Below are 19,818 nucleotides of genomic sequence, written 5' to 3' on the forward strand. Positions count from 1 at the left end.
AAAGCCACTAATATTACCATTCACTTTCACTAGTCTTCATATCTGTTTCCTTCAACTAGGACGCTTTCTTCCCAATAGGAAGACCCTCTCAATCCCTACTGCTAATACCCATGGACTCACTCTCAAACACTCTCAAACGAGGCGTTAATGAGCACAAGGTGCTATTCTATATGTATGGGAAGCTGCAAGCCTATAGAGTCTATAGCAGTGGAAGCTGCTGAGGGGAGAACGGCTCACAATCTGGGACTACTAGAAAGGTACCATAGTCTCTGGGAGGCTAGATTAGTCTAAGACTACTGAGTGAGGGTAGAGAAGCCCCACCGACAGCTGTCTACAGGCATTTCTGGGAATTTTCTGTGGTCTGGGACCACTGTAGTCTCGGACCACTGTAGTCTCTGGGACTACTGTAGTGTCTGGGACTACTGAGATTTCCTCAAGAACATGATATGTATACCTCTCGGGCTGGCTGCACTGTGATCGTTGCTGGTGGTGTGGGTGTGAATACCTAAGTTTATAATTTATAATGTTATATAGGGAATCTGTGTGATGTGAAGATCTGAAAGAAGAGAGTACTATTACCGAATATGCTGTATAATGGTTTACTAGAGATTTGATAAAGTAACAACGTATGTATAGTATAATGAGTTATTAGAGATTTGATAAAGTAACAATGGAAAAAATGTATATACAACTTGCATACCCACACGTAGACGTACGTAAGTGATGTAAAAATTATTCAGAGAAATGGGGCTCCTGAGTGGCACATGGGGCTCCTGAGTGGCGCACTGCATCTCAGTGCTTGAGGCGTCACTACAGACACCCTGGTTAAATTCCAGGACGTATCACAACCGGCCGTGATTGGGAGTCCCATAAGGCGGCGCACAATTGGCCCAGCGTCGGTGTAGGCCGTCATTGTAAATAAAAATTTGTTCTGAACTGGCTTGCCTAGTTAAATAAAAGTGAAATAAAAAATATCAAAAATGTTCAGAGTGGTCCCTTTATGGATCATTTGATAAAGATAAGGTTAAACAGTTGTATGACTGTCTAAAGGGTCTGGGAAATAAAAGTCTCAGACAAACATTGGTGCATATCCACTTTTGTTAAAAGTATGGGACCTGACTTACCTCTAACCAATACAACTATAAATGCTTGGGGCCTCCCGAGTGGTGCAGCGGTCAAAGGCACTGCTTCGCAGTGCTAGAGGCTTTACTAGAGACCTGGGTTCATTCCCGGGCTGTGCCACAACCGGCTGTGAGTCCCATAGGACGGCGCACAATTGTTAGGGGAAGGTTTGGCCGGGGGGGCTTTACTTGGCTCTAGCAACTCTTTGTGGCGGGCCGGGTGCTTGCAGGCTGACCCCGGCCACTAGTTGAACAGTGTTTCCTCCGACACATTGGTGTTGCTGGCTTCCGGTTTGGTTTATTATTTACTTATTTTTATACAAATTCATTTAAATTGACTTACTGAAATTCCCTGTGACATCAACTAGTCAAAATATGAAAACTTTTACCCTCTCAATAGTTTGTGGATGATGTGTCTCCTCCTGGGCAGCTCACAGTAAGGGTCTGGGTGGGTCCCTTGTCGTCTTTTGGTCAGATGAGAATTTCCCTCGTGCTTCATAAAATGCACCACCAGTTTTCCTCACAGACCCTCACTGGAAAGCTCCGCAGCCAGAATCAATCATCCACTGCGTGACGCCAAATTGTCATGGAAATTACCACCAGGGACTCAAAGTCAAACTTAAATGAACCATTCTTTATTATCAGCAAGCTGGAGAAGTTCAAACAAACTTATTGCACCATAGTAGACGTCGGTCGGGAGCTCTGCCGGGGCAGTCCCGTTAGTTCTCTTATACATAGACAAGCTATATTTGCATGATTTACATTATTAATTATTTATAATTAATTCATCATTAACATTTGGTTCCTGCATGTGACCGATCAATACTGATCAATACCTCAGCTTCTTCTCTCGAAGCTGAGACCTTGAAACTGAGACATGCGTTTTGGTTCCCAGAACAATGTTCTGGGGGACTGCCAATTGGTATGAGGAGGAGGTCACAGTCACCTGCATGAACCAAGATAGAGGGAGAGGAGATGCTGTGTACAATTCAATGCTATCTCTTCTGACAACAACATTTTCCCTCACACCAGCAAAGTACAACTTCCTTCATTTTTTATTTATTTATGGATAGCACACTCAAATACTTTCCAAGCAAAGCATTTGTGTTTAGTGAGTATGTCAGATCAGAGGGAGTAGGGATGATCACGTGTTCTCTTTATAATTCCGTAAATTGGACCATTAACCTGTCCTGCTAAGCATTCAACATGTAACAAGTACTTTTGTGTGTCAGGAAAAATGTATGGGAGTAAAAGTAAAAGTTGTCGAAAATATAAAGTGAAGTACAGATACCCCCCAAAAATACTTAAGTAGTGCTTCAAAGTATTTTTATTTAGTTACTTTACACCACTGACTGTCTGTCGGTAGGCAATTCTAAATCATTGTGCAGTAGCTTTAATAAGTAGCAAAATCTCAGTATTTTATAGCATTCAGTGACACAAAATAAACATAATTTTAAAAGTTTAAACACTGGGAGCATTTTGTCAATCAAAATGTTGTACCCAATCTCCGTCCTTATTTTGATATTACAGTGATGTTATCCAATCTGAGATTACTATGACAGTGGTGTCAATTTATAGACTGGTATTCTACTCATATTGTTCAAATGAGAAAACACATTGACTAGGAGAGATCTTTTTGTTCGGCTTGGTCCAGTCCAGTAGGAGTAATGGCGGCAACAGAAGCACTGTTCGATTCTGTTGGTGCGAGTGAAGTTGAGAATGAGATGGAATATGGTGATGAAGAAGAATGTAGCTAAAAGGGCTAAAGTTGGAAATGAACATTAGTTACATCGATGACATCCTGATCTGCTCCGCCACACGCGCCGAGCATGTGTCCCTGGTGCGTAAAGTGCTTGGGCGGCTGCTGGAGCATAACCTATACGTCAAGGCTGAGAAATGTGAGTTCTTCAAAAGAGCCGTCTCATTTCTAGGATATCGCATTTCCACCTCGGGGGTGGAGGTGGAGTGTGACCGCGTGACGGCTGTGCGTAATTGGCCAACCCCAGCCACTGTGAAGGAGGTGCAGCGGTTCTTGGGGTTCGCTAATTATTATCGGAAGTTTATCCGGGGTTTTGGCCAGGTGGCAGCTCCCATTACCTCACTGATGAAGGGGGGGCCGGTGCGGCTATGATGGTCAGCAGAGGCGGACAGAGCCTTCCATCGCCTGAAGGTTCTGTTTACCAATGCACCTGTCCTGGCGCATCCGGACCCCTCTTTGCCATTCATAGTGGAGGTGGACGCGTCCGAGGCTGGGGTAGGAGCTGTGCTATCGCAGCGCTCGGGCGTTCCTCCGAAGCTCCGCCCATGTGCGTTCTTTTCTAAGAAGCTGAGCCCGGCGGAGCGCAACTATGATGTGGGGGACCGGGAGCTGTTAGCCGTGGTCAGGGCTTTGACGGTGTGGAGACATTGGCTTGAGGGGGCACGTCACCCTTTTCTCATCTGGACCGACCACCGTAACCTGGAGTATATTCGGGCAGCGAGGAGGCTTAATCCCCGTCAGGCAAGGTGGGCCATGTTTTTTACGAGGTTTAACTTTACCCTCTCGTACATTCCAGGTTCCCGGAACCGGAAGGCTGACGCACTGTCGCGTCTCTACGACACCGAGGAGCGGACCATCGATCCTACTCCCATACTTCCCGCCTCCTGTCTGGTGGCACCGGTGGTATGGGAGGTGGATGCGGACATCGAGCGGGCGGGTCGGTCAGAACCCACTCCACCGCAGTGTCCCGTGGGCCTGAAATACGTTCCGCTTGGTGTTCGCGATCGCCTGATCCGATGGTCCCATACTCTACCCACCTCGGGTCTTCCTGGGGTGGAACGGACAGTGCGGGGCCTGAAGGGAAGGTACTGGTGGCCCACCTTGGCTGAGGATGTTCGGCATTATGTCTCTTCCTGTTCAGTGTGCGCTCAGTGTAAGGCTCCTAGGCACCTACCTCGAGGGAAATTACAGCCCCTCCCCGTTCCACAACGGCCCTGGACTCACCTCTCGGTGGATTTCCTTACGGATCTCCCGCCGTCTCAGGGGAACACGGCGATCCTGGTCGTTGTGGACAGGTTCTCTAAGTCCTGCCGTCTGCTCCCTTTGCCCGGTCTTCCTACGGCCCTGCAGACCGCGGAGGCCCTGTTCACCCACGTCTTCCGGCACTATGGGGTGCCCGAGGACATCGTATCTGATCGAGGTCCCCAGTTTACGTCCAGGGTGTGGAAATCGTTTATGGAGAGGCTGGGGGTCTCGGTCAGCCTGACCTCGGGGTTCCACCCCGAGAGTAATGGGCAGGTAGAGCGCATTAACCAGGATGTGGGCAGGTTCCTGCGGTCGTATTGCCAGGACCGGCCAGGGGAGTGGGCGCAGTTCGTGCCATGGGCTGAGATGGCCCAGAACTCTCAGCGCCACTCCTCCACTAACCTGTCAACCTTCCAGGTGGTGCTGGGGTATCAGCCGGTCCTGGTGCCATGGCAACAGAGCCAGACAGAGGCTCCTGTGGTGGAGGCATGGGTCAAGCGCTCTCAGGAGACCTGGAACGCGGTCCAGGAATGTTTAAGGAGGGCTAGCGAATGACACAAGGAGAGCGCTGACCGCCACCGCAGTGACGCCCCCGTGTTTAACCCGGGGGATAGAGTCTGGCTCTCGACCCGGAACCTGCCTCTCCGCCTGCCCTGCCGGAAGCTGGGTCCGCGGTTTGTGGGGCCGTTTAAAGTCCTGAGGAGGATAAACAAGGTGTGTTACAGGTTACAACTTCCTTCGTATTACCGCATTAACCCCTCGTTTCATGTGTCTCTCCTCAGGCCGGTGGTAGCTGGTCTGCTGCAGGACAATGAGGTGCTGGAGGCCCCCCCGCCCCCCCTGGACATCGGGGGGATCCCGGCGTACACAGTCCGAGCCATCCTGGACTCCCGACGTCGGGTAGGGGGCCTGCAGTACCTCGTGGACTGGGAGGGGTACGGTCCGGAGGAGAGGTCCTGGGTTCCGGCGGCGGACGTTCTGGACCCCTCTATGCTGCTGGAATTCCACCGTCGCCGACCGGATCGGCCGGCGCCTCGCCCTCCGGGCCGTCCCCGAGGCCGGCTTCGGCGCGCAGCCGGAGCCGTGCGTCAGGGGAGGGGTACTGTCACAGGATCCAACGAAAGTGGCGCCCCTCCTCGGTCGGGCGGCGCTCGGCGGTCGTCGTCGCCGGCCTATTAGCTGCCACCGATTGTTGTTTCTGTGTCTTTTAGTTTTGTCTGTCTGTTCCGCACCTGTTTTGTGTCTGTCATTAGTGGGGGCTTATTTAATGTGTGTTTTCAGTTGGGATTTTGTGCGGGATTGTTTATTGTCCACTCAGGACGGTGGGAGGTATTTTGTGTACGTTGTGTTTTCCGACAAGTACTGTCAAAGGATTTACCGGGCTGCGCTCCTTGCTTTTTGTGCCGTGGAATATATACCTTTTTGTGTTTTATGGGAAAGTGTTTCTCCCAGGCAAACTTTGTGTAGCGCCCTGTGCTTTTCGGCCTTTGTGTGTGGCATTTCATTGAAAGACACTCACCTCCAGCACCTCTGTCTCCTGCATCTGATTCCGCCTCTACACCAGTCCAAATCAGTCGTGACAGCAAGTTTAAAAATATATACTTCTGTGTATTGATTTTAAGAAAGGCATTGACGTTTATGGTTAGGTACAGTCGTGCAACGATTGTGCTTTATTTCGCAAATGCGCTTTTGTTAAATCATCCCCAGTTTGGCGAAGTCGGCTGTCTTTGTTAGGAAGAAATAGTCTTCACAGTTCGCAACAAGCCAGGCGGCCCAAACTGCTGCATATACCCTGACTCTGTTTGCAAGAGAAGTGACACATTTTCCCTAGTTAAAAGAAATTCATGTTAGCAGGCAATATTAACTAAATATGCAGGTTTAAAAATATATACTTGTGTATTGATTTTAAGAAAGACATTGATGTTTATGGTTAGGTACACATCGGAGCAAAGACAGTCCTTTTTCGCGAATGCGCACCACATCGATTATATGGAAAGCAGGACAGGCTAGATAAACTAGTAATATCATCAACCATGTGTAGTTAACTAGTGTTTATGATTGATTGATTTTTTTTATAAGATAAGTTTAATGCTAGCTAGCAACTTACCTTGGCAACGTAAAGCAGGTGGTTAGAGCGTTGGGCTAGTTAACGTAAGGTTGCATCCCCAAGCTGACAAGGTAAATATCTGTCGTTCTGCCCCTGAACAAGGCAGTTAACCCACCGTTCCTAGGCCGTCATTGAAAATAAGAATGTGTTCTTTAACTGACTTGCCTAGTTAAATAAAGGTTTAAAATATATATATATATACATTTAAAAAAAAAAATTATCAGCAAATCGGTGGCCAAAAATACCGATTACCGATTGTTATGAAAACTTGAAATCGGCCCTAATTAATCGGCCATTCCGATTAATCGGTCGACCTCTAGTTTTTATACCATTAAAAACAACAATCGTGTGACCATTTTGGTCTAAATAATTATTCTATATGTTGCAACTGTGTTGGCTCAGGGTCTGCTCATTCCTAAACCTCTTTATGGTAAAAATAAACTTTTGTAAACAAAGCATGTTGCGTTAGCTTCAGCCAGCTAACTAGCTAATTTACTGAACTGTAGCTAGCTAACTTTAGCTGTTGTATCTCAGTTAGCATTCACCAGTTCATGTTCTACCAGCTGAGAAAGTAGCTAGCAAATTTTGTAGTATTTGTGCCAAATATCTACTTGTAAGTGAGACATCTCTATGCTCTGCTTATTGGTGCACATGGAGCAGTTGTAGCCTTCCAGTTAACGTTATGACTTTGCGTAACTTAGCTTTTGTCATTGATGTGTATTATCGGCCATCAGGACCCGTCAATGTCAAAAACCATCCACCGATGCAGGGAATTCTATGAATTCTGCTTCATTTCGGATATAAATATAGGTTTGAGAAGGTGCGTTGAGGTTACAAATTCTGTCAATCAAGAACTGGACTCAACGTCAACCTCATATCCAGGGGCTCTGATTTAAAGAACTACGAGACAAAACCTTTGAAGACTTTGAGGTGGAATTTCAATCAAAGTTGGATGTAAGAAAGAAGACTATCTCAGCTCAGCCAAGGAAACAGCCCACCAGCCCCGCTGGTTCCATACAGAACGCATTGAAAGAAGCTTTGTTGGACTTCCAATGGGACAGACCAGATGTCACTTCTCCCACTGAAGTGGCATTGAGACCCAGGAAAGGTTGATTTGGTAAAGGCGTCCCTCCACCAGAGGATGAACTGTCAGGTTCGGGGAGAAATGTGTTATTCCTCTTGTCAAACTATCCTCACTCCAGGGCAGATATAGGAGATTATGTGTCCCTCACAGGAGTCCCTGCTAGTGACAGTCACACAGACATGTCCGACTGGTTCCTACCCAATGGACTCCTTGAAATGTTGGTCTAACACCAAGTTGTTCTGCACTGGGTCGACAGCACTTCATAGGTCCAGTTAAATGTCATTGTGAATCTGTTATAAGACAATTTGACTTGCTGACCTGTCTATTTCTCATTTCAGGTGATGAGAAGTGAGGAACACTCCGGCTCAGAGAGGCTTTCGGAGGTGTTAAGGCAGGTGGGCGGTAGAGTGTTCCCCTTGGATGCCCTGCTAAACCTGTGTTGTCCTTACAAGCCCTCCTCCAGTGTTCAGTCCGAGCTGGACTCGGGTCTTGGCTCCCCTCCAGCTGTCATTTTGGGGAGAGAGGCCTTTCCACTCGACTCCAGCATCGGATACCTGTTGTCCTCAGAGTAACTGTACCGCCTGGCGTTTCCTGCCCTGGGGTTAGTCCTGCAATGGGGGCAAGGTTTGTTACACATGGAAGTGGACTGTCATTTGGAACATCTCTCTGTCACTGGATTAATCTCATGACATAACAATGCTATTATGCCTTGTGCACACTACACGTTTTCACCAAATCACAATATAAATCAAATCAAAGTTGATTTGTCACGTGCGCCGAATACAACAGGTGTAGACCTTACAGTGAAATGCTTACTTACAGGCTCTAACCAACAGTGCAATTTCTAAGTTAAAAAAAGGTATTAGGTGAACAATAGATAAGTAAAGAAATAAAAACAACAGTAATAAAGACAGTGAAAAATAACGGTAGCGAGGCTATATACAGGCACCGGTTAGTCAGGCTGATTTGAGGTAGTATGTACATGTAGGTATGGTTAAAGTTAAAGTGACTATGCATATATGATAAACAGAGAGTACCAGTAGCGTAAAATGGGGGTTGGCGGGTGGCGGGACACAATGCAGATAGTCCAGGTAGCCAATGTGCGGGGGCACCGGTTAGGTGGGCTAATTGAGGTAGTGTGTACATGAATGTATAGTTAAGGTGACTATGATAAACAGAGAGTAGCAGCAGCGTAAAGAGTGGTTGGGGGGGGGCACACAATGCAAATAGTCCGGGTAGCCATTTGATTACATGTTCAGGAGTCTTATGGCTTGGGGGTAAAAACTGTTGAGAAGCCTTTTGGTCCTAGACTAGGCGCTCCGGTACCGCTTGACTGGGGTGGCTGGGGTCTTTGACAATTTTTAGGGCCTTCCTCTGACACCGCCTGGTGTAGAGGTCCTGGATGGCAGGCAGCTTAGCCCCAGCGACGTACTGGCCCGTATGCACTTGTCACGTCCTGACCAGTATAAGGGGTTATTTGTTATTGTAGTTTGGTCAGGATATGGCAGGGGTGTGTTTGTTTTGTGTTGTCAGGGTTTTTGGGTAGTGTTCTATGTTTTGTATTTCTATGTTCTATTTTCTAGTTATTCTATTTCTATGTTTAGTTTATTGTTTTGACCTTCAATTGGAGGCCGCTGTTCCTCGTTGCCTCTAATTGAAGGTCCTATTTAGCAGGGGTGGTTTTCTATGGGTTTTGTGGGTAGTTGTTCCTTGTTTAGCTGTGTGCCTGACAGGACTGTTTTCGTCGTTCTTTTTGTTCAGTGTTCATTTATTTCATAAAGAAGAAAATGAGCATTCACATCCCCGCTGCATTTTGGTCCAATCACTACGACGCCCGTGACAGCACTACCCTCTGTAGTGCTTTGCGGTCGGAGGGCGAAATGGAATGAAAACATGAAATAAGAAGAAATAATGATTTAAAGTCAGAAGACATGGCCAGATATGGAATTATTAACACATACTAACTACACTACAGCCTCTGAATGAGTGTCTTCATTTTGTCAGCGAACTTATTGTGGTCTGCAGTTTATCATAAGATACTCTACTTCCGGCAAGCAAAATCTATAGACTTCCATAGATTTCGTGCACAGACCACCCCCCCCTCATCCGGAGTGTGCTGTTCTATCTTGCCGGTGCAGCGTATAGCCCGCTAGCTGAATATCCATGTCATCATTCAGCCACGATTCCGTGAAACATAAGATATTACAGTTTTTGATGTCCCGTTGGTAGGATATTCATGACCGTACCTCGTCTAATTTATTGTCCAATGATCGCACGTTGGCGAGTAATATTGACGTAACGGCAGCTTTCCCACTCACTTTCTGCGGATCCGTACGAGGCACCCCGCTCTGTGTCCTCTGTACCTGCGTCTCTTCCTCTTGCCAATAACGGGGATGTTGGCCTTGTCGGGTGTTAGCAGTACATCCCGTGTGTCCTGCTTGTTGAAGAAAAAAACCTTTGTCTAATCCGCAGTGAGTGATCACTGTCCTGATATCCAGAAGCTCTTTTTTTGCCGTAAGATACGGTGGCAGAAACATTATGTACAAAATAAATTACAAATAACGTGGAAAAAAACACATAATAGCACAATTGGTTGGGCGCCCGTAAAACTGCTGCCATTTCTTCAGTCGCCATTTTAGAAATAAGGCCACACTTGTTGATATCAGAGTGCAACCATCTGTGTTTGACATCAACGTGCTTTATTTCCCCAGTGTGCTGTCTGTCATGTTCCCAGTTGATGCTCCACAGAGCTGTGGTGTGTAATTGGAACCAGTGGCACGCAGACAGAGGCTCCTGCCAGCTCCTGTGGAGGTGTGTCTGAAGGGAGCACTCCATGACTGGGATTCCCACTCCCTGACGGAGGCCTCCTCAGAGTCTTGGGTGCTGAGGTGTCCCAACAACAACCAGAAGGACCAGGACCAGGCTGCCTTCTTACACCTGCTGAGGGAGGTCTTTGCTTGGTTAAACTGCGTTGTACTGTTGTTGCACATTTACCCGGCTGTTCTTTTGTTTCTATATAGGTTTAAGTATCAGCATATTTGATATATTGCAATACAGCTGTAGTGGATGGAATCAACCAGTGAGGTCATATGAACCGAAGTATTCAAAAGTTTAATAGCTGCTCTAATGCAAATCAAAGTGTTTGTGATGCCTCATATGTTCATGATGGTTGTGAGACTTTCAAAAGATAACCCGTGCTCCCAACTGATCAGGCTAATAAGTATCTAATAAGTCAAAATTATTATTTTACAATTATTATATATTTCTGGCTAATTACTAGGGATGTGTCTTCTCCAGTTTGCAGAGGTTAGTGATGGAGGAGACCTGCCATGCTCGACCGTCCTGTCTCCCCTCTTGTCCCTCACGGCTCTGCTCACAGTCATCCGGCCCTGTGTCGCCCCCAGCAACCACACGCCTCGGATGTCATTGCCCCAGCAGTGTCAGACGTGTGTTCAGACCTGGCTGAGGTGGTCAGCAGTGTCCTGGGATTGGTCTATGGCACCATGGAGGAGGGAGATGGAGGTTGTGATGGTGCTATTTGGGCTCTGTTTCATTCCTAATGGTTCATAAGGATGGTTCATTCCTTTGCCCTTGTGCACTCTACCTTGAGGGATTTGAGATGACTAGTAACTAGTAGTTACAGTAGGTGTGAGCGATAGCTGCACCTTTGTCGTGACGGGATTATCATTAACGTGTGGTTTTTACTCCCAAATTTCACTTAAATATAACTTCCAAATGAAGAGAGACAATGATACATAAAATAATCTGGGCAAAAAATGCTATTTTATGGACAATGGTGGATGGTTCTTAAAATAACCTTTGTGTTAGGGGGCTCTTAAAAGAGCAGTTTTACTCCATGGCATACTGCCATGGGACTTAGGTGGTCAGCTTCTCCCTCACCTGGAGTGCATGTCTGGGGCGTTGTTGGCACCTGCCCTGGTGACCTCAGGCATGTGACCATTTGGCGTGCCCATCTCCATCCGGAGCGGCTCCTGGAATGACCTCCGCAGGTAGTTGTGGAGAACACATGTGGCCTTCACGCAGGCATCGACATTTGAGGGGCTAAGACCAAGCACTCTCCGATACATTCTCCACCTTGGCTGCCAGAATCCCAAAGGCACATTCAACAACTAGCCTTGCCCTGGACAGTCGTTTGTTAAAGATCCTTACAGGGTTTGGCAATGGCAGCTGGCGTCCAGTGTAAGGCCTCATGAGGTTGGATCTCAAAGGGAAGGCCTCGTCGCCGACAGGTCTTCAGCCCCTGAAGTTATGCAGGTGGTGGAATCTCCAGGGTGCCATCCTGAAGTGCCTGGCCGAAGGCAGAGTCCCGGAGGGTCCCGCCCTCACTTCCCTTGCCGTAAGCACCAACATCGACAACACGGAAACAGTAGATGGCATCTACTACAGCCAAGAGTACAACTGAATATGTACCCTTGTAGTTGTAGAATTGCAAACCTGAGCAGGGTGGAGCCTGGATTACTACGTTTCCCGTCAATGGAGCCAAGACAGTTGGGGAAATTCCACCTCTCCAGGAACTCGACAGCGATGGCCCTCCAGTCTTCCTCCTTGGGGACAGGCATGTATTCACCAACCAGACAGTCCCAAATGGCTTGTGCCACAGAGGGGACAATGCCTGCCACCGTGGATCGTCCAACTCGGAAGCTGAATCCGATGGTCCTATAGGAGTTCCCTGTCGCCAAGAATCTGAAATGTAATTCAAAATAATGAGCAATATTGTATGTTACTTCAATTCCTCCCACATATTATATCTACTCATATAGCTACCTCATTACTGTTTATTATGCTCTACTAATTATATTGTAATACTCATCAACCATCATTAACAATTCCTTGAAACAGTACAATTCAATCTATGACTATTTAAGTAAACTGTAGCCCAGGCCAACTCTACTCATAGAAAGAATGGTACTATCTACTTAAAAGGGTTCTCCGGCTGTCCCCATAGGAGAACCCTTTGAAGAACCCTTTGTGGTTCTAGTTAGAACCCTTTTGGTTCCAAGTAGAACCCTATTGTGTTCCATGTATAACCTTTTCCCCAAAGGGTTATACCTGGAACCAAAAAGGGTTATCCTGTGGGGAAAGCAGAAGGACACTTTTGGAACCTTTTTTTCTAAGAGTTTATGTGAGTCCAATAAGAATGTAATGAATGACTGTAACTGTCTTGAACAACAATACGTCCTAGGGAAGACTAGCCTACCTTCATCAGGGCAGAAGGCACCTCAACGTTCTTTTCATTTGGTAACATTGCATAATTAAAAAGGATTATAATCCAACTTTGGGAAAGGTTATAGTCCTAATGAACATTCTGTAAAAGTATATCTGATGTCAAATAATCACCACCTGCAGAACCACTCCTTTATTGGGGGTGTCTTGCTAATTGCCTATAATTTCCACCTGTTGTCTATTCCATTTGCACAACAGCATGTGAAATTTATTGTCAATCAGTGTTGCTTCCTAAGTGGACAGTTTGATTTCACAGAAGTGTGATTGACTTGGAGTTACATTGTGTTGTTTAAGTGTTCCCTTCATTTTTTTGAGCAGTGTATATTGTCCCAGTGTCCATTGTTTGATGAAACTTTGGGCGGAAAGAGTCTCTCGGTAACAAAGGGATTTTTACCTTCCCAGTACTGCAGGGCAAGAAACAGAAAGTTCTCTCTAAATTTACGACCGGCTGTTAAGTCATAAAACTGGCCCAACTCCCCCCTCTCCTGTGTGAGAAAGGGGGGTATGGCTATCTGTCAGCCATTGCCAGTTGATCTGGCACCTTTGATTCTCACCAAGGAGAGAGAGTCAGGACACCTTGCTACTGCATCATTAGTATCACCTATTCATCCAGGTCTTATTTGTCTGACTTTTCAGTGGCCTCATGGTGACATCCCTGAACATTTCCTTCTGGTCCTGTAGCTCAGATTAGAAGGACAACTGCATTTTTGATTTGTCTGGGTGGTTTAGTTGAATCTGTGCTTGAATAGGATACACCTGAGCTCAATTTCAAGTTTCATAGCAAAGGGTCTGAATACTTATGTATTTCTGTTTTTTATTTGTAATAAATTTGCAAAGATTTCAAAAAAACTGTTTTCACTTTGTCATTATAGGGGTATTGTGTGTGTAATTTGAAAAAATGTAATTTAATGAATTTTAGAATAAGGCTGTAAAACGTTACAAAATGTGGAAAAGGGGAAAGGGTCTGAATACTTTCCGAATGCACTGTATATCATGAATTTAAAGCCCAAAATGGATATAGCCCCTCTAAACTTTTACTCTCTACAGTAAGTCCGTGTCCTCTCCCTCTCTCTGTCTCTCTCTGTCTGTGTGTGTGTCTAGGCTGCTCCATGCGGTGCCAGAGGGTGAAAGCGAGGAGGTCAGGGAGATGAGCTGACGGGCCCCCAGCAGGATCTGGTCAGCAGCCTGGCAGAGCTCTATCAGGGAATGACATCCCAGGTCCACAGCGACAAGACGCAGAAGAAACGTAAAGAACTGGGGCTGCATTTCCCCCATATCGTAGGTCTATGCCCGCAGTGAGCTCTGTTTGGAATTGATCAATATGAAATGAATGGCTCTAAAGTATAAAATTACGTCTCTATTTTGTACTAATCAGCGAGCGCCTCATCTAAACAGTTGGCTTTCGATTCTTCTGTGATACGCGATCAGTGTAACAGCTCAAAACCTACAATGGCGAGAAGCTCGTCACTATGTTGATCTTCCCCTGCTGAGTGTCTGTCCACATCTCCCCACCCACCTGCAGGTGGCGCCCAGCACACTCCGGCGAGGCAGAAGATGAAGACGATGGACCGCTCACTACAGATGCTTAATGTTACCCGTCTGAACGTGGCCCAGAGGAGCCAGGCTGGGGAGACAGGGCCACGGCTGGACCCATCACCCAACGTAAATGTATCTGTCTGACTCAACATGATCTAAGGGATTGATAGTTGGTATTCAGCAGTCATAAAATAATGTCTTATTTACGTTGAAGAACTACTAAAATAGTGATTTTGTCAGACAGCATAGCCAATAGCTCTATAGAGATGAGATGATGACTTGGAATGAAATAATAAAGTCATCAAATGAAACATGTAATATACACAACTGAAATATTTTATTGAAGTAATGTGAATAAATTATGGTTAAGTGACTGTCTTTCAGTGACTCTGTGGTCACTAAAAATCCCATAGACCTCATCGTAAGAGTACGGTGTTAACCCCGGTGTCCTGGCTAAATTCCCAATCTGGCCCTCATACCATCATGGCCACCTAATCATCCCCAGCTTCCAATTGGCTCATTCATCCTCCCTCCTCTCCCCTGTAACTATTCCCCAGGTCGTTGCTGTAAATGGAATGTGTTCTCAGTCAACTTACCTGGTAAAATAAGAAATATCAACCGTAATGGGAAGTCACGACCATCATGGGACTTGTATTAATTGTTTTGTTGTGTCATTACAGCATTCAACCCACATAGTGCATTTAATGTCTAAAAACATCTAAACCGAAAACTATTCTTTTTAAATAATTCAACCGAACCGATTACTGTCTGTCTACTGTCACCACAACAACACACAACAGGGATATCACTTTAAGTGTTCTGCACCCAAAGGGCTCGCCCATAGTCTCAAGCATGGTTCAGATTCAGCTTTTGTTGCAAAAATGATTGATAATTGAGGCCTATACTCATTGGCAGAATATTTAATAAAAGTTAGCGTATTCAATAGTGTATTTCATTTGCAAATCTGACCATAATTCTATCCTCCTGATTCCTGCTTACAAGCAAAAATTAAAGCAGGAAGCACCAGTGACTCGATCAATAAAAAAAGTGGTTTGGTTAGGGGCTCGTAAGTAAGGTCCTGTATAAACACAAGCTCACTTCCTTAACAACTTCCTTCCCAACAGCTCTTCGCTGCTCCACGAAGCGTAAGAAGTATGAATGCCCTGACTTCTGCAGAGGCCGTATAACTGCAAATGCTGCACGGCCAATGCAGATGTCGGATTAAACAATCAGCGCCTTTTAGAGTTGAATAGCCGTTCAATACAGAGTTGTGTTTATTAAGCACGAAACGGACTGAAACAGGGAGAGATTACCTGGAATGGGCCAATAAGAAACGCTCATTTTTATTTTCTGTTTGAAACGGTTTTACTCCGGTGTGGCTCCAGCCCATGACTAACACTGATGTGTCTATTAGGTGCCAGCTGCAGGCGGTGCTCAGGTTCGAGATGTGCCAACTCCTCCCCTTGGAGCAGCAGGCCGACACTACTGGATGTGGAGCAGATGGTGGAGGAGGTAGGAAACTCGCTAACGGCTAATCATAGCTACCTCCACGACCCAAACAAAACAGTCATTGATAGGCTTTGATTTCCCTCTCCCCAGATGGCTGATATGCTGAGGATAATCTCTCTAACCAAAGACCCTGTGTTCCTCGCCAAGCTCCTGCAAGACGAGGTCCTCACCGGGGGAGTTCCCTCTATTGACATCTGACTTAACATTTGGGGTTGAATGCAGATTAAGGAGATGAGGAGAATAGCACAGTTCTCTAAGGTTATAACAGATGGTTGTGTGCTGTCAGGTTCCTGACAGCCATCCCTAGGGTCCTAGTGAATGTTTACCACAGCCTGGGCACCCAGTTGCCCGCCGCCCTGTCAGCTGTGCTGCCCTCGGACTTCTTCAGCGACGAGTCAATGACCATGGACAGCATCTCTCCCTCCTCGCCTCCCCTCTCTGTGGCCCTCAGCATGGCCTCCGCCTGCGGGGAGCAACTTCAGGAGCTACACGACCGCTCCGCCATCAAGAGAAGGCGAGTTGCCTGGTACAAAAGGGACATTCTGCTCATTCACCTAGGTGTTATCTGCTGTGGTGCAGCTGTGTGGATTTTATAGAATGACCGTTCCAAGTGTTTCCATGGTGAAGTGCACGAATGTGTGTTTGTTGTTGTTAGTACACTTTTAGATATTAATGCACTGTTGGAGCTAGAAACACAAGCATTTCACTACACCCGCAATAACATCTGCTAAACATGTGTATGTGACAAATAAAATGTATTTTGATATAGCCCTCTTTAACGAGCCTCTGTTGTATTTTAGGAATGGGAAGTCGTCTCGCAATCAGAGCATGACTGAAGCATCCCAGAGTCTCCGCCAGATAGAGATGCCAAGGATGTCCATCAGAGCGGTGAGCTAAAACAGGATTTTGTTTTGTATTCTGTAACAGCTGTAAAGTCAGATAAAATATGGCTTCAATAGTATTACATCAGAAACAATATGGCTTCATTCACAGTTCTGTCTGGCTAGATGTACAGTATGAACTTTGTAATCACCCATATATTGCTCTCTGTGTGTCCTATGAACAGGCCAAGGTTCTGTGTTGCTGTGGAGAAAACAGCTGCTGAACCCCCCCCCCCCCCCCCAAAAAAAAAGCAGGCTGCACAAGGTAAGTAATTTCAATGCCATCCTCCAACTCCTCTATTAGATCAACAAACCCCTTGTCTCATACAATTGTACTGTAATTGTCCAATACAATTTAATACAACTTTATTTGGTCCATAGAGGTCACAAAGTTCCGGAGGAATTTGTTCAACCAGGAGACCATTTGCCCCTCCAAGAAGGCCAAAATGCCAAGGAGCCCATCTGTCTCGGCCGTGGAGGGACTAAAGCGCAAACGCTCCCAGACGACAGAAGGTGGTGGTAAAGAGACACTCTGATACTTAATTATTCGCCAGTATGTATTCCCTGATACTTCAGCATTCCAAGAGCTCATAGCATCAGTAACAAGGGAAAAGGTTTTGTTAGCACTGTGACCCAGAGGAAATCTGCCCTTTCAGATCGACATGCCCTCCTGACCAAAAAGGTGATGGAGACGCCACTTCACAAGCAGGTGTCCAATCGCCTGCTGCACAGGCAAAGGTTGGGCAGGTGAACTGAACATGTGATTTTTTTTAAACCAGGATGTAGCCCTTTACACTCATACCTGTATTCAGTTAAAAATGGCAGATTTGGACACTGATAAATGCCTAAATTGGAACAAAGGGGCTGTACAGTAACATGCTATACATGACGTCAGAGCTCAGGCTCTGCGCTTCACAGCCCTGTATGGGTTTTGACTGACAGCTGTTCTGACCTTGAGCACCTCACGCGAAGAAGTTGCCCTCATACCTCCTGCTAATTGGGCAACTTTTGCTAATGTTTTGTCTGAGTGAAATGCTATAAATTAAGAAGACTATGTATTTTGAAAGATGAGAAATTGAGGGAGGAATGTAATAAATACCGCTTTGATGCCATGCAAGCCAAACACTTAAGTCCAAATGTGCACATTTCCATAGCATAAAACTCATGTCATAAACAGTGTCGATATTTATGATCACTATGTTTGATGTACATTTACAAGATGACAGGTCGTTATACCCTGCATTGTTCTGAACAAAATGAGACTGTCTATTGTGAAGAAAACTAGCCGCGGCACATGCACCTGAATGCACTCACGACTTCTTTCTCTTCTCACCAAAATAACGATCAGTTTCCCTGAATTGCATTGCGAAAGCTTAACACTGCAATAATTGTGTGATGGTGGGATGCAGGGTTGTGTTCCAACTAAAACAACTATAAGTGTGCCTGCTTTAGATCCTCAACGGGCACAGCTAGGAGAGCTAAGAAAAGCACCTTATAGTTGAAGACTCTTCTTTGAGTCATAAAAGTGCATTGAAATCACTTAGGATCAGTGCACACTTTGGAGAGGTGTGTGGCCCCTTGGAGACAGCAGTTACTCCTCTCGCTCAAACCGGGGTCTATATTTTTTCTTATGTTGCACCTACCCCGCATTGTCCAGGGGAAATTCATATCATGTTACTGAATGTATCCAGCATATTCTTTTCATATTTCTTCTGTAAGAAACATTTCAATTTAGCCCTATCCATGTAGGCCCGTTCCCACAAGGTAAAACAATGATACAGGGCCTTCGGAAAGTATTCACACCCCTTTACTTTTTTCCCACGCTGTGTTGTTTTACAGCCTTCATTTAAAATAGATTAAGTTGACACACATTTTTTCAAATCAATACAAAATGAAAGCTGAAAGTATTCAATCCATTTTGTATGGCAAGGCAAAAGAAGTTTGTGTTATATGAGTTTAACATTTATTTGTTTAGGAGAAGTTATTACTGTAACTGAATTGGTAGCAGTACACCGTGGGGACAATAAGAAACATTTGAAATGACTGTTTCATTTGTCAGGTCTGTCTCGACAGAGGAGTGCATCGTGGAGAAGTCGCCAGTGAAGCCCCCAGGTCAGTGACTGCTGCTAAGAGTGGATATGAAACAGACATTTCTGAGCTCCAGCAACCTGGACAGAGCTCTCTCCTCCCAGCTCCTACTCAGCAACAGCAAAATAGGGAGGTGGACTAAACACCATTATTACTGGTGTATCACTCCAGTTATTACTGTTCACTATTCTGTGGAGTCTTTCAACTGACACATATTGACAATTTGATCATTCAAATGTTGTAGGTGCGGTAAACCTGTGATCAGTATGGTCTCCGGTACATCTTCTGTTTGGAGCCACTAGGTCTCCTGCTACCAGGTTCAGCCGGGGGTATCCTGAGGACTCCCAATCAAGACCTTACTGGATTCTCTTTCTCCCTCTGGAGCTCGCCAACTCCAGAGCCCACCCTGCTCCAGAACGCCCAGGAAGAATGTCACCTGGTCACCATCTCCACAGAAACCCAGAGTTACAGAGACGAGCGCACCCTTCAAGGTGCCGGAGTCACCTCTTCTTTTCACCCGAAGCTCTCCATGGCTGTTGATGAACACACCCAACAAGTTCTGCAGTCTGTTCAAGAGTCCTAGAAGCAAACAGGCTATTTTTATGACTCCAGCAAAAGTAGGGCAGAGAACGAAAAGAAATTCCAAGTGTCTCTGTCTAGGATTCCAGAAAGTTCTGCTGTATGTGGTGCTGAAACAACGCCAGAGAAAAGTGAATGTCAGAGGTCTTCCGAATGGCTTATGGGAAAGTTCAAAACACCTGTTAAGGATGAGCAGGACCTCCCTGATGGTCCCCAGAAACCCCCCTCTTCTTGTTCCACACCACCTGCTGACCACTTTTCCCCACTCACTCCCACCACCACAACCCCCAGGAAATCTCCAAGCCTTGGCCCCCGCATGCTCACTCGCTCTGGAGGAACCCCTGTTAAAGATTCTCTCCATGTTTCCACACCAAAGCATGCTCACACCAACGAAGACCACCTCCGTAATGTCACGATCTAAAACGTCACCAAAGACTCCTGTCAAAACAACTGTTGCCAGATTATCAAAAGCCGTGCTATAAATCCTCAGACAACCCAAAGATTCCTGGATTCCTAGATTCCTAACTCCCTCCACCTACCCAATGACTTCAGAGTACAAAAATCGGTTAACCACCTAACTGAGGAACTAAATTTAACCATGCGTAATTTAACCATACCCTAGATGCAGTCGCACCCCTAAAAACTTAAAACATTTGTCATAAGAA

General features: G+C 45.9%; 1 pseudogene; it reads left to right on the plus strand.

The window, feature by feature from the left end:
- LOC115197790 (treslin-like) overlaps nt 1-19,157 on the plus strand; it is a 33,699-nt pseudogene extending 14,542 nt beyond the window's left edge.
- Nucleotides 19,158-19,818: the final 661 nt, after the last annotated feature.

This window comes from Salmo trutta, chromosome 7 (genome assembly GCF_901001165.1).
Source record: "Salmo trutta chromosome 7, fSalTru1.1, whole genome shotgun sequence".
NCBI classification, from domain to species: domain Eukaryota; kingdom Metazoa; phylum Chordata; class Actinopteri; order Salmoniformes; family Salmonidae; genus Salmo; species Salmo trutta.